The 16,155-nt window shown below is 32.5% G+C and overlaps 1 protein-coding gene across 8 annotated transcripts in view; it reads left to right on the top strand.

Annotated features, from left to right (window-relative positions):
* The window catches only part of NBEA (neurobeachin), a 557,443-nt gene that overhangs the window by 238,705 nt on the left and 302,583 nt on the right, over window positions 1-16,155 (top strand). The gene's annotated exons all lie outside the window — the stretch shown is intronic.

The raw sequence follows: 16,155 nt of genomic DNA, 5'->3' as shown, positions 1-16,155 counted from the left end.
TATTACAAATATATATATATATATATTACATAAATGTAATATATATATATATTACATTTTCCTGGTAACTAAAATAGGCACCTAATAGTCTTTCTTCTCATTAGCTTTTTCGAGTCTCCTCATGATCCTCATTTTCATTTAAGTATAAATATTTTGTAATATGAGAATGAAAAAAATGATCGTGTGTTTGTAATAGGTAGTCATTACATTCACCCATAGTTTCCTCAATAGAAAGAAAAGTACATTTAAACTGTTTCTAGTTATTGACCTGAGGTCTGCCTAAAAGCACAGCTAACTCCCAAATAAAAAACAATATGGCTTCAACTGGTCCTTTAAAACATCAGCAAAAACAAAGCAACCAAAGACTTACCTATTGATTTCCAGTCTCCAGGTTTACATTCTTCAGGAATATGTTCATAGGGAAGTCATTAGGTCCATTTCCCTCTTTTCAGCCAGGAAGAATATTAATAAGATGTTAAAGAAAATAGCATCCCTAGCAGGAGTTCATCTTCAAGGCATTTGAAATTGTGACCTACTGCTATAGAGTCCTGAGTGCGAGAGACATTCTGAGAGATCTCTCTGGACCTTTTTGGATCTTGATGATGCACATTTAAAGAAAATACTTTTATGAAAAAAAAAAAAAGCTTAAAATGTCTTCTTCCTTAGCTCTGGGTTTCACTGCAGTTCAGAGAAATAAAGAGGAATGTAGCATTAGGGTCTAGTGTCTTTGATGGCCTCATCATCTAATCATAGGTTTAACATTACTCATTTGCTGGCTCCAGGAATTCCTGCCATTAAGGGCCCTAGAGATGAAACTTTGCCTCAGATATTGATTGAAAGGAAGAGTGAGAAATTCAAGCTCTCTGTGCAGTGCACTTTATTTCAGCGTTTCAGCAAAGCAATGTTATAAACATGTCTCTTGGTTTGATTTTTAAGTTGATTTTTTTGAATAATTCAGAGTGTGTTTAAATATTTCAGGTGGTTAATTGATTAAATATACCTCCTTGAAGTGACTTAAAAATGTATGTTAAAAAAAGCTTTACTAGTTTTGTTATTTCTGTTAAACTGAAATGTTGCTTTTCAGAAAATATTTTTAAAGAAGCAAATGAGTAATCTTCCTTCAGTACAAGTCAGGTGGGAGGAATTTATATTCTACTTTGAAATTATCTTATAAGACCATCTTTGTAGATTATTAATTGTTCCATGGATGTATAAAACCTTGGTTTCAAGGACACGCACAAAAAAGGACATGTCTTCAAAGTTTCTAAAAATAATCCACTGTTTTTCTCTACTGCCCAAATTCAACATGATTTATATCCTATTTTCACCCATTAGAAGAGAATCCACAGCAGTAGCAGACTTCTGATCAAGAGAAATAAATATAGTTAGTGCTTTTGTGGAGTTTGCTTGGTATAGCACTCACCAAAGCTGGGTTCTCTCCTACAGGCCTAATGCATCTCTTCAACAGTGGAGCTGATCCCTGTAGCATTAGCGCAGTTCTGTAGGCTGCCTTTGCCTAGACAGAAGGCAATCCTAGGGAATCTTTTATGCTGCAGAGTTCTGAGTTGTCTTTCTTTTTTTTTTATTTATAGTCAGCCTTTTGTAAGTATTGGTAGCTCCATGTTATTGTGATAAGAAGTTATTAGTACTAACTAGATAGTTGAAAATGTGAATGTGTAAGTACTGTCTTGATGTGTGTGTGTATTTATATATATGTATGTATGTATGTATCCCCCACCCCCCACAAAGTGGAAATTACAACTAAGGTATTATCCACACTGTGATTTAATTCTCAGTTAAAATAAGTTTTTGATGCAAATGGAATTTTCCAGTTTATTCATTTGCTTAAAATGTGCTTTTCTCTTTCCAAATTTATGTAAACCATAGAAGGATAAGATTTTGTTTTTAGAGAATAGGTAGCTAATGGTTAAAGAAGAAAAGGAAAATGCAGCATTTCTTGCATGGTCCGCCCACCCCCATTTGCTACAACATTAGATGCTTTTATTTTTATGCTTTTCATTTTGGAAATTTCATGTTAACTTCTCTATATTATTAAGGATATCAGCTTTTCTTTTCTTATTATCTGAGCTCCTGATTAAACTCGCTATTGCCAGTGGTTTATGTGCAAAATATGGTCTAAATTTACATGAGATCGTATTACAGATGTCTGAAGGTACTCGTCAAGGATAATTCAGTTCATATGCACAGCCTTTTAAACTCCAAGGGACATGCCATCCAGTCTACCTCCCCCCCATCCCGTGGAATTTTTGGTCTCTGTAGACAACATATTTTAAGCTTTAAGAAGCTGTTAGTATTATCATTATATCGCATTTATTTTTTCCCACAACACTTTTACTGTATGTTGAGTACTTTTTCATGTGGAACTTATGACTCTAAAGTAAATATTAATAATTGACTATTCTTTTCCCCTTTCAATTTATATTAAAGTTGCACTTCATGGCATCTTTAAAAAATGGTTTTCTGTCATTTGGAAGTAAAATGAACTGAAGTAAAAAATTAATGTATTGTTTTGACAAAATCAGTGTTTAATCAGTTAAATACAATGTTTTCTACAGAGTTCTTCAGAATCACAGGTCTAATACTGTTCTCCAAACTTACTTTATATTTTCGCAATCAGATGTGGTCGAGGTTCTTATATTATTCTATATATGTACCTTATTTTCCCGTTACATTATTCTGAGTGTATTGTGTTCTTTGATGAATAGCAGATTTAGTTTTCAAGTAAACTTTTTTAGGTACTATAATAGTTTCTAATTATTTCCAGATTTTTTTTAGGAAGTCTCCATCAGAGGTACTTCAGGAAAAATTGAGTGATGTTATCCCATAGGATTTCTTTAAGTTTTCATAAGTAAAGCTTAGCAGATGTCACTTACATTTTTCTGTGCCTTATCTGTCAGTAGAAAACATTTTATAAATTGAGAAACTTTTATGTAAAAAATAATGTCTCTTGCTTTTTAAGTACTTGGTGACTTGAAGCACCGATTAAGCAAATGTATGCTTAATAAATCATTTTTATTCTCATTAAAAGCCCAAGCATGTATAAGTGACATAAAGTAGAAGTCAGCCTTGCAAGTCTCTTTAGGATCTGTTATGAAGTTACTAACATGAATTATTTTGTGGTTTTGTTTGCCTTTCTTCTTTTCTAAATATTTTATATACTTAAATATAAAAAGAACTTTAGTGACTTCACTGATGCAATCAAGGCCTTTTAAACACAGTGCTTACAAAAGAACCACAACTGAAGAACACTCTTCCTTTCTCAAATGATTTGGTCTTTGAACATTAAAATTTTTCATTTTTCTTCAGTATGATACAGTTTAGTCAGATGGTACAAAGCAAAAAGACATGCTTTTCTTCTAACTATAATAAAGCTAAGATTGAGATACAAAGACATAGATAAAATGAATGTAGTAGCCTACTAAACAGTATTCACTCATGAGTACTCAATATTGAAAGGATTTTTGGTATGTGTAATATGAAGATTATAAATGAAAGACAACTAGACATAGACTAGATGTTTTTTCATCATCTTTAGAAATATGAAATCTTAATTATAATGAAATTATATCACATTTATTTATTTAATTGTTTAGTGATTGCTTTTTTAGCATTAAGATGGATACTACAGATTCATTACTATATCCTTCTATTTTTTAAAGAGTCTAATGTTCATCTGTGAAAGCTGGCCATTCTGTAGCTTAATTTGAAATCGATAAAGAATAAAAAATCATGGCATGAAATTTTAAATTGACTATAATCAAATACTGTGAACCAAGAATAAGATTTCGTGGAAGGCTTTGTCGAGATGTACTGAAGATGAGCCCCTTGAAGCTAACAGACTTGCCATAAGCATTAGCAGGAAAAGAGATACAGGCCCAGGAAAGAGATCCAGAGGGGCATGGCCCCAATGGGAGCTCAGGCCAGTGACCAGCCTCCCTGGGAACACATCTGAAATTAAGTAGCCAGACTGTATTTATTTGAGGTTGTTTGGTTATGGAGGGGAATTACCCATTTTCAGGCACTACATGATCGAGGGTATTTTTTTTTATATATGTAAAATATTGTAATGCGTTAATAGAACAGAAGTGAAATTGGTAAGAAATTACTAACTTGTGAATAGTATTGGCTATTTCATGGTTTTTGCCTTTACAGGTTCTGCCTCTATTTTTAGAAGGAATAAAGCTACTGTTTCATTCTGAGTATTTAACAGAGCTCTGCCTTTTTCTCTGGACCATGCCTGACCTCAACTCTCGTCTGCGGTGTTGTATCATAGGAAAGTTAAAGGGGCAAATTGGGCATTTAAAATTTTTTGAGTTGCTACGATTATATCATCTATCTAGCCAGAAGGTTTGTAGTATGTCCTAAGTATAAATAAAAGTTAAACAGGAGATTGAAAATGTGGCAATGAATAAAGATTATTGTCAACTTGGGTCATAATAAAGATTTTAAATTATTAGGAAATATGGAGGAAATTATATAGTAAAAACAGACATTTTGAGGGAAAAAGAAAGAGAATATAAATATTAAGTAATCAGAAAATGTCCATTTATTATATCTGGGGAGAATGCCTACTGAAAATGCAATGAGAGAGCAGATTCAACTATCATTTATCTACCCAATTATTCATAGCATCCCTCTATGAAAATGTAATCAAAGGTTTAAATAGCATGTAATTCAAATTACTTTTCATCATTTATGTGAGAAGTTAGTAGGTATAATACATTTTGAGTCAATCACTTTTATGTTATTTTTTTTTCCTAAGCTACCTGTAATATATATGATACTCACAAGTGATATCGCACTTTCATTCTTGTGTATTCACCACAAATTATAAATAGAGAAGAAAAAGAATGGACGAACAAAAATTTATCTGTGTGAAAAGGGTAAAATATAAAAAAAAAGAGAAATGAGTTTTTCTCATGTCTGAATTCTCCTAATTCTACCAAAATGGGAATGAAAGATCAGTAAGCCTCAGCCACTTGTAGAATAACCCTTCAGAGAGCTGTAATTTCCGTGGTGGAGGAGGAACGTAGTGTGTTCTGGATGTCTGACAGGCTGCCCCCACCACACACAGCTGGAGCCCCTTTCTGTGCTTGGCCACGACATCTGCTATTTTGGTTTGTTTGTCTTCCTCCTCTTCCCCGCCCCTCCCCCCATGTTTATATTACATACATCTCAGGCACATTAAAACAACTTTGAAAAAGAGTGAAAACAATGCTTATATGTTTCACAGTCCTGCTGTTAGCCATTCTCCTTCTTTTTGGTGGATTCTTTTCCTTTTTGTCATTTATTTCGACACGCTTTATTTTTATTAGCTATCATGTAATAAGAAATTTTCTGTGTCCTCTTTTTATTTTATTGCACATTTTCTTGTCATTTTTTCTGTGTTTTTTTTTCTTTTTTTGGTTGGTTGTTCTTTAAATAATTATATACTCACAAGAAGTGCCACATAGTACATGAGTCCCATGTATCCTCCCCCTAGTTTCCTCCAGTGATGCCATCTCATATAAATGTGACACAGTATCAAAACCAGGAAATTGATGTTGGTACAATACTGTTAACATACAGACACTTAACTTTCACAATTTTTTTCATGCATTCATTTGCGTATATATATAGATCAATGCAATTCGATCCCTTATGTTGATGTAACCACCACCACTATTGAAATACAGAATTATTACTATTACTTCATGTCTTCCTAGTTATTTCAAACTCTTTTCTTTTATGAAGCTTTTCTGGTTTGTTATTACATGGTTCTAATTACTCCATCATTCATTCCTCTTAGCATTTGAAGTACATGTAACTAAATAGTAAATATATATACCTGTTTACATATTTTAATTGGATGCTCTTATAGGTGATAAAGGCATGATTTTCTCTCTCCATAACATTGGAATTTCTTTTAGAATAAGCATTATGTCCAGTATTTCCTCTCTTTTTGAAGCATTCCTTTCCACCACATGGAGAAAATAAGTAATTTTTAGTCTTATTAGTATAATTACTTAACATTTATTGAGAGCATTTTAAATTAAAAATGTTTATTTAAAACTATTTGAAAGGAGAAACTACTTACGGATGACCCAGTCTTACGTTTTCCAAGGTCACTTTATGGATGTTATTTCAATTATGCTACAAATTTACAGCATAACAAAGTTTACTGTATTTTTCTGTTGCCAATTGTCTTCTGTTTTGCTCACTACTATGCCATCCACACCTAGCACAGTGTCCAGAACATAGTACAGATATTTATTTATTACTTACTGAGTTAATTCACGAGTAAAAGGAAAACAGAATCCTTAATAAGACTTGATTAATTTATTTTTATTGTGTAAAATATATATAATAGAAAATGTTCCATTTTAACCACTTCAAGTGTACAATTCAGTGGCAGTAATTACATTTACAATGTTGTATAACCATCATCGTTATTTATTTTCAAAATTTTCAACACCCCAAACAAAAACTCCATACCAACTCAGCAGATGTTCCCCATATCTCTCCCTTAGACTCTGGTACCTCTAATTCACTTTTTGTCTCTATGATTTGCCTACTCTCAATATCTTATATGAATGGAATCATACAATATCTGTCTTTTATGTCTGGTGTCTTTTGCTTAGCATGATGTTTTCAAGGTAATAAATGTTGTAACATGTATCAGAACTTCATTCTTTTTTATCGTCAAATGATACTGCATTCTGTGTAGAGAACCACATTTTATTTATATTAATCTTTTGATGGGCACTTGGATTATTTCAACTTTTTGACTGTTGTGAATGCTGCTATTAACATTGGCTTACAAGGATCTTTGTGATTCTCTATTTTCAGTTCTTTTAGGCGTATTCCTAAGAGTGGAATTTGCTAAGTCATGTGGTAATTCTATGTTTAACCTTTCAAGGGACTGCCAAACATTTTTCCTCAATGGCTGCACCATTTTACATTTTCATGAGGAATGGGCAAGGGTTCCAGTTTCTCCATATCCTCTCCAATAGTTCTTTTTTGTTGGTTGGTTGGTTTTTATTTGTTGTTGTTGTTTTCAATTTTAGCCATCCTAAAAGTGTGAAGTGATATCTTGTTGTGGTTTTGATTTGCATTTCCCTAATGACCAATGATGCATCTTTTCACGCACCTAATTGCCATTTGTACATTCTCTTTGGAGAAATATCTATTCAGATCTTTCCCATTTTTTAATTGGGTTTTTTATTGTTGAGTGGTAGGTGTTTTTTTTTTAATTTATTCTGGATAGTAAACCCTTATCAAGTATATGATATGCAGAGAGTAGCTCCCATTCTGTGGATGATTTTCATTCTCTTTATGGTATCCTTTGATTCACAAAAGTCTTTAATTTCAATGATGTCCAGTTTATCTATGTTGTAAATTTGACTGTTTTTAGTATCCTATTCAATAATTCATGGCCAAACCCAAACTCATGGAGACCTTCCCCTACTTTTTTTTTTTCTTTAGTAGTAGTTTTATAGTCCTAGTTCCTAAATTTAGATATTTGATCCATGTTAAGTTTTATATATGGTGTGACCATCCAGTTTTCCCAGTGCCATTTGTCAGAGACTGTTCTCCCATTGAATGGTCTTAGTGCTCTTGTTGAAAATCAGTTGAGTACAGATGCTCAAGATGATTTCTAATGAAAAAGTAGTTCCAGTATATTAAAAGAAAAACAGTTTTTAAATATTATAAAGTTAAATATAATTTCTTATACCCTCGGAAATTTTCAGTACTTATAAGTAATCACTTAATATGTGTCCATTCAAACTATATTTTTATACTTAAATGCAGAAAATTGATTTTCTCTATCCATAACTGTTGTAACACAATAGTTTACAAATTGCTTTTTTCTGAATGATACTCTAGAGCAGTGCTGTCCAGTGAAAATATAATGTGAGCCACGTATAATTTAAAATTTTCTAATAACCACATGTAATAAAAGGTACAAAAGAAACAGGTGAGATTAATCTTAATATTATATTTTATTTGACCTAACTATAATATCAGTCTGTAATTAGTGTAAAAACTAATTAATGAGACATTTTACATCCCTTTTTTGTACTAAGTCTTTCAAACCAGGTGTCCATTTTATACTTAGAATGCATATCAGTTCTTACTAGCCACATTTCAGGTGCTTGTAATAGCCACATGTGACTAATAGATGCTGTCTTGGTTAGCACAGCTTTTTCCTACATATGTGAATATCTACGCTTTTTTCTTTTAATGTTCATACAGTCCAAAGTAGAACAAGCAGTTCCAGAAGCCCAGAATATTGTACATGTTTAAACAAAGATCAATTAATTCTGTGTCAGAGATTCTTGCACTAGGTTTAAAGGGATGATATCTAAATTTCATACAATACTAGCATTCATATGCGGGATTATACTGTGTGATTATTCATGAATAAATATGAAATAATTAATATAACCATTCATAATTCTGCTTCGTGGTAGTGAAGCCCAACAAGGTATTAGCATTCAAGATTTAAAACTGGAAGTCCCTTCTCCTTAAGTAGTGACATAGGTGGCTTAGAGTAATTTATTATTTTGCCTAGGAATGAAGAATTGAGATAATGTATCCCCTACAAGTTACATATGTGGGAGCGAATAGGACAAGCAAATAACAAAGCCTCAATAGCTCAGTGCAGTTGTTGTTCCCGATGTATTTTTAAAATTTTTTCAATTATAGTTGACATACAATATTATTTTAGTTTCAGATGTACAACATGGTGACTAGACGTGTATATACACCTTACAAAGTAATCACCCCAAAAAGTCTAGTACCCTCTGGCACCATACATAAACAGTAAGTTTTCTCAGGGAAGAGACTATGTCCTGCATTTTTTTCTCCTCTGGATTCCTGGTCTAATATGGGATGCATAATAATTTGCTTAGTAAATTTGAATTGATTATTAATTTTTTATCTGATTATTTTTAATATTAATTTTGGAAAATTTGAAAAAACTACAAAGAATCAAAATGAGTTATAACATTGTAACTAGAGGTAATTGCTATTACCATTTGTTCTGTTTTCTACCAGTGCATTTTATAATATACATATATAGATATAATTTTTAAAATAGTTGAGAGCCCACCCTCTATGTAATTGTGTAATCTGTTTTTTCCTGTTATACTAAATTATAATTACTTCTCTGGATCTCTAAATGGATCTTGATAAATATTAAAAGCTTAAATTTTAATTTTTAAAACTTAAAATTTTTATTAGTTTCGCTTAAACAGTAATACCTGTTGACTGTCAAAAAACCTTGAAAGGCACATAAAGATATGGAATGAAAAGTAAACATAATTTCTTCCTTCATTTACTTATTTCCTTACTTCTTATTATCCCCTTTTTTAAATTAATTTTTTTCCAATTACAGTTGACATTACAATATTAATTTCAGGTATACAACATTGATCAGACATTTATATAACTTACGAAGTGATCCTTCTAATAAGTCTAGCACCCACCTGGCACTGTACATGGTTATTACAGTATTATCGACTCTCTTCCCTATGCTGTACTTTATATCCCCATGATTATTTTTGTAACTGGTAAAATGTGTTTCTTAATCCCTTTCACCTTTTTCATCCATCCCCCCAACCTGGTGACCATCAATTTGTTCTCTGTATCTATGACTTTGTTTCTATTTTGTTTGTTTTTTTAGATTCTATTTATAAATGAAATCATATGGTATTTGTCTTTCTATCTCTGACTTATTTCACTTAGCATAATGCCATCTAGGTTCATCCATGTTGTCAAAAATGGCAAAATTTCATTCTTTTTTATGGCTGAGTAATATTGCATTGTATATATGTAGCAGATCTTCTTTATCCATTTGTCTGTCGATGGACACTTAGGCTGTTTCCATATCTCGGCTATTATAAATAATGCTGTGATGAACATAAGGGTGCGCATATCTTTTCAAATTAGTGTTTTAGATTTCTTCTGTTAAATACCCAGAAGTGGAATTACTGGGTCGTATGGTAGTTCTATTTTTAATCTTTGTAGGAAACTCCATACTGTTTTCCGTAGTGGCTGCACCAATTTACATTCCCAGCAGCAGTGCAGGAGGGTTCCTTTTGTTTCACTTCCTCGCTGACACTGGTTTGTTGATTTATTGCTGATAGCCATTCTGACAGGTGTGAGGTTTTATAAATCTCGTTGTGGTTTTTATAATGGTCTTTTGCTGTGGGATATAGTATAAGCCTAGGTGGTAGTCACAAAATATAAGTATGTACAAAGGTCTTGAGAAATATTATATCTGTATTGTATCTTTATTTATGAACATGTTTTGAGAATAGTAGCTTTATAATACCGGGCACTTTTGTGACATTTGAATACACGCTAGAGCTCAGGATGCTAATGCTATAATTTCCTTTATATTTATATTTCGCTGTATCTTTTTTTTAAGTTAATGTTTGAGGATCACTCCATTGATATCCCTATTCTTAGCTCAAAGACCACCACCAAAAGAGTGATACCAACAGTACAGTACAACTTAAGACAAAACAGTAGTGCATTTGTCATGGCACAAACATGTAGCAAGCTCTTAAAAAATGTGTTCTGTTAAACAAATGTAAATTATCTTTTTCATGATAAATCATAAAAATTAGAGATAGACAGTCATTGTTATTTCACTGATTATAGACCACTCCAGGATTTTGGTTTAAGTTTTAAAAGTTCTTGTTCTATCAAATTTTAATTTCAAGAGCTAAAGATTTTCAAAACCACATTATAATTAAATCTTAAACTGCATACTTGAATAAAACAAGCGCTCACTTTTTTAAAATGTTGCATATTTTTATTTTTTAATTTAAACTTTTTAATCTTGAAAATTTATTTTAAAAATCCTATTCTAGATTTTGTTGTTTTCCTGCCCAAATGAATCATAAAATCTAAAACAGCCTGTTTTAGATTTAATAAAATTAGCATTTCTTGATTTTTTTCTGATCATTTCTAGTAGCACGTTTTCTCAACAAGGAAAACGCATCCTCAACAACTCAGCTTAGCACATAAATATGCTTATCTGTAATATATAGTCACAGATGTAAAAAATGCTTTTTAAAAAGTATTATAATACAATCTAGGTTATTTTTAATTATAAATACAAACACAAGTATATGTGTGTGTATATATACATAAGAGTGTAATAAACTATTAAATTTATTTATATAATTTAGTAATATACTAAGATCCTGGAAAACCTACTTATATTTATTTTTATATGATGCACCAACTTTTCTTTTCCTAAGCAGTTAGGCACACTTTACATTTCCTAACGGTTTTTATTGTTGACCTTCATATCAACAATGTCTTTGAACTGACCATTGATTATTCATTTCTTACATTCATTTTTTAAAAAATGCTTTTAGTAAGATGTTCATAAAAATAAACAAAATGAAAAAGATACTTTGGGTACTTGCATATATTCTCTTAGTTTATTTTTGTGTACACTGAAAACTTTATCTACCCATAGAGCAGTCCGCTCTCTCTCTACGTAACGTTTTTACTTCATTCCTTATACTTGTTAACTTTCTAACTTATCACACACAGTTTATACATGTGCCAATGATGAGCTTTCATTACGAAAATTACTGAGGAACATGCCTACTTTTTTTTTTTTTTTTAGTAGTAGTAGTTGATGATAAGTAGACATGAGGAAATTAGAAGTAAAAAATCAATTCTGGAGTTACTGAAGACTTAAGATCTCAATTTAACCTCTTATTTTTACCTTGAAATATTTTCCATATTTTGAAAGATTTTGAGATGGATTGAGTCTCTAGGGACATTAAATTGGTTTCTTAATTTTAATTTTATATAAAGCAAAATGGGAATGAGAAATGTGCATTGAGCTGACATAGGGGAGAAAAAACTGGTGAGGGGAAAAAAATATATCCTAGGTCTGAGATTTCTACTAGGTCATCTAACTACCATAAAGTGATTGTGAAGAGAACATGGGGATTTCATTGTCATCCTTCTGGAACCTATTTGTCTTCAAAGTGTTTAGTTTCAAAGGATCCTTAACTTGATATCCAATTCTCTGAAAAAGTTTTTCATCTTTAGGAAATTTTATGCATCCATGTAGAAGAGTTAAAAAATTGTGACAAAACTGTCTGCAGGCATTCAAACCCAGTTTAGTATGTTTCCCCATCAAGATAAAAGTTTGATGCCTATGTTTCATTTCCATCTTTTCTTATGACTTCATTTTCTTCAGCAGTGGAGTGTGTGTGTGTGTGTGTGTGTGTGTGTGTTTTCTGAAATGGCAGAAGAATTTCTGAAATGATCTGTAGTTAAGATTTTAAAATATAATTTTCCTTGTCATGGCCAAGAGATTATCTTTTCAAAATGACCATAAATTACTGTTATCCCATTGTATACATTCTCATGTATGCATTTCCATTGTTTTAAGTAATTTCTCTAAGTCTGCACGTAAGAAGGAATTGTTAGAGAGCCAGGACACTGACGTGAGTGTTCATTCCCTGTCCAGCTATATCCCATCCGTTAACTCTCACGGTGATGTACACCTCAGAAACCACAGCAAAGAAATAGCCTTTTTCTATGCTGTGCTCGCTTCTTGTCACACAGTTGTGCATATCTATCTCCCCTTTCAATATTTTCCCTATTTTTTGAAACTCTTAGAATCAGTTACAAAATAATGTGTATTTAAGAAATACTTGTTGAAATTCAAAAACATGTGCATACGTGTAAAAGAATATAATCATTGTCTAACATTCATCACTCACATTTTTAACACGTTTATTATAAGCTAACACTTTCAGTCTTACAAAAATTCCATTTATGGGAATGAAATGCCATGTAAGAGCTTCAAAGGGTCTTAGGAATGGCCTTATTTTAGAGATGTGGATACTTTCATAATTATGATATAAATTATGATGTAATTATGATGCGGTAGTATACTATTTTACAAACGAATAGAAAGAATTTTAAATAGTTTGAACGATTTGAAGGAAAATATACCATCATGTTGTGACAGCTAACTTCGTCCATGCCAGCGCGTTAGGCGCTCGGAGGTTGTATGTGTGCAGTCTTGTTAAGCGGAAGAAAAGACCTAAGCCAGTGTATGTCGGCACTGCCTTCAACTCGCAATCATTTGGGAAGCTTTAAAGTAGTACTGATTCCTCGGCCCTACTCTGAGATATTTTTCCGATATGATTGGTACTTTTTAATAACTCTCCTATCAATTCTTTTGTTCAGCCAAAATTGAGAACCACAGATTTAAGTGATACCATAGATTTGGGAAAATTAAATCAGTTCGACAACAAAAATACATTGAGTACAAACAACATGCCAGTCACTTGCTACTTCCTTGGTATGCATAGTTAAATTAAACAAGATCTTTCCTTTTATTAAGGAGTTTATGATCTAGTGGGAAGACATATGTGTGAGTGGATCAGTACAAAATATAAATAATTATCTTTCAGAGGGAATGTTCTCTGATTAATAAAAATACAAAATATTAAGCATAGAGAAAATAATGATTTAGGTTTGATCCCATTTCCAAAGTTTTAAAATTATTTCCTTTACACACTAAGATTTGTTACTTTGCCAGCATAAACTTTTATTAGAGGGTTGTCCTTTTCCATAGAAATAAGTTCTAAAACTTCATCTGTAACTTGGATACTTTTTCTTCACATCCCATTTTTTCCTTAGCACTTGGGCATTTTTGTTTGCTACTCAATTCTGTGTACCATATTTTACCAAAGATGTAAAGAGATTGGGCTTTTCATCTACAGGTGCCCCCAAATTGATTATCTGTGCTACTTTCCCAACTGTGATTCAGAAATCATTAAACAAGCTTTAAAAAAACACATTCAATCCTGACATTTTCTTAAGAGGAAATTATATTTTTATTTTTATCTTGTGATGAATGTTTTGTCCTCCCTTTTTCTCTCATCGAGTAATTTTTAAAAAGTAATTAAAAGCCATAAACTATGTTTTCCTCATTGCCTTAGAAGATTCATTTATTGAAAATTCAACAAAACAGTGAGAGACTAAAATGAATAAGTTTCGTGCCGAATCCCTGAAAATTTATGTTTAGAATGTTCAGTTTCAGTGCTGCTTATGCAGCTTAGGTGATACTTCTCTGGCTCCTCCACTGAGGCGGCTGCAGGGTCAACGGTGAAGAGCGGGAAGGAGTCGAAGGGCCGGTGGCACTGACTGCATCCTACCCGTTCACCATAAGCACAAGCGTTGAATGCGCCTATGTTTCAACTTCATATTTTACTGTATTATTCTTATGTTGCTTATGATTTCAAACTAAATCACTTGAATTTTTTGTTCATTTCCTCTTAGAAGTTCTGGAGATGAATATGTATATCCAGGGGCTTAGTATTATCCCCTGCTTGGGACTTTTGTATCTCATACCACAATTTAAAAAAGAAAGGTTTAAGCAGCCTTTCTTAAGGAAAGACAATTGGTAACACTTTTGCGACCTTACAAATTGTTAATAATAGTTATTGTGGTTAATAGGGATGGCTTTGATAAAATGAAATCATGCAAATTGGTTGGTATAGTTGATGAGGAATTTTGAAACCTTCAAAAAATGGTATTATACTCTTAACATTAGGGGCATCCACTTTCGCCTTTACTTAGATCAAGGCTTCCAGAACTAGTCTTGTACTCCCAGCCATATTATGTTAATGCATAACTCAGTAGGCTTCTCTGGCAGAGAAGAAAATAATTCGTGTTTGGCGAGCAATAACTAATAGAAAATGAGTATTTCAGCTTATATTGTTTTAAAATCCTGTATCTAATAAGTGTTTGATATTTACTCATGTCTCAGGACAGAAGATCAGGACAATCAGTGGCAGCAGCAGAGCAAGATAGAGGAGAACAGAAAATATCTTCTTTTCTAATTAGATAGATGATGATAGATAATTGATAGACAGACAGACAGATCCTTTCCTCTTTTTGTGATTAGCAATGCTCTTTCATTTCTTCACTGCAAAAGAACCCAGTTCGGGTGTGCTTCCACAGGCGAAGAAAAACTCTGTATTCAGTTAGTTATGAGCATCCCTAACAGGAACATTTTAAAACGTTTTATTACCTGTCACGTGGCCTTATATCTATGATAATAACAAGTGGGGCATTGCATGTGAATTGCAGCTTACCTGGTAAATCACTAATTAATAATACTTATTGAGTATTACTTACGTGATTCAATTCTGGCAGATGCTAAGTATTAAAATTATAATCAGATTGAAAACATTTCACTTCTAAAGCACCAAGACAAATAAGACCGAAGAGTTTACACTCTTCTAGAAAGAATGACAGTAATGTTTACAGTAATATTGTGCACTAATCTGGACTATTATTTATGTGAACTAGAAAAAGTTCATCACTTATTTTTACTCTTTTTCTTAAGAAATAACTTCCCTTATTCCTTTCCAAGACACCCCATTTTCTAATGCCTTCTTCAAGATTTCCTGTTACCGTTTCTCTCTTACAACTCGTGTTTCTCTGTCGCTCACATTTTCTGCCCTACAACAAATATTTAAATCTCTTCATCATAAAAACTATGAAGCTTTTTCTCAGCCTCCTATTCTGTTTTTTCTTAGCTTTTACTGCCAAAAAAAAAAAAATTGAACGTATATTCCAGTTACCACCTTCTCTTCCTGAATTCTCTTTCATTCATCAACCCAGTGCAATCAAGCTCTCAGCCACCACATCTGATCACTGAATTCAGGACCTCTCCTGCATCTTCATCATACCTGACCTTTCTGACATGTGGAGAAATTGACAGTATACAAACAAATAAAATGGTAGCTGTTTGATGCCTGTATTTAAAAATATCTGAAATACTTAGAGCATAAATGGGAAAGTGACACTGTCCCACCATCACAAAAAGGTTCGAGAAAATTCTCTTGGGCGAGACTTCAGCCCTCCTCTCCTTTGTGAACACTTATTTGGGTAGGAAACAGAGAAGAGCAACTCTAACTTTAGGCCTCCAGGAGGAGTTGAACTCAAATACAAAGCCTGTCAATAGCATTGTTATCAAACAAATTCAAGAATTACATTGCCTGCTTAGTCACAAAAACAATTCTGGAGGGAAAAAAAATCATACACACACACACACACACACACACACACACACACACGCACACACACATA

The sequence above is a fragment of the Pteropus alecto genome, unplaced genomic scaffold (assembly GCF_000325575.1).
Source record: "Pteropus alecto unplaced genomic scaffold, ASM32557v1 scaffold16, whole genome shotgun sequence".
NCBI classification, from domain to species: Eukaryota; Metazoa; Chordata; class Mammalia; order Chiroptera; family Pteropodidae; genus Pteropus; species Pteropus alecto.
The sequence above is the reverse complement of the archived record's forward strand: the minus strand, read 5'-3'. Positions and strand labels throughout refer to the sequence as shown.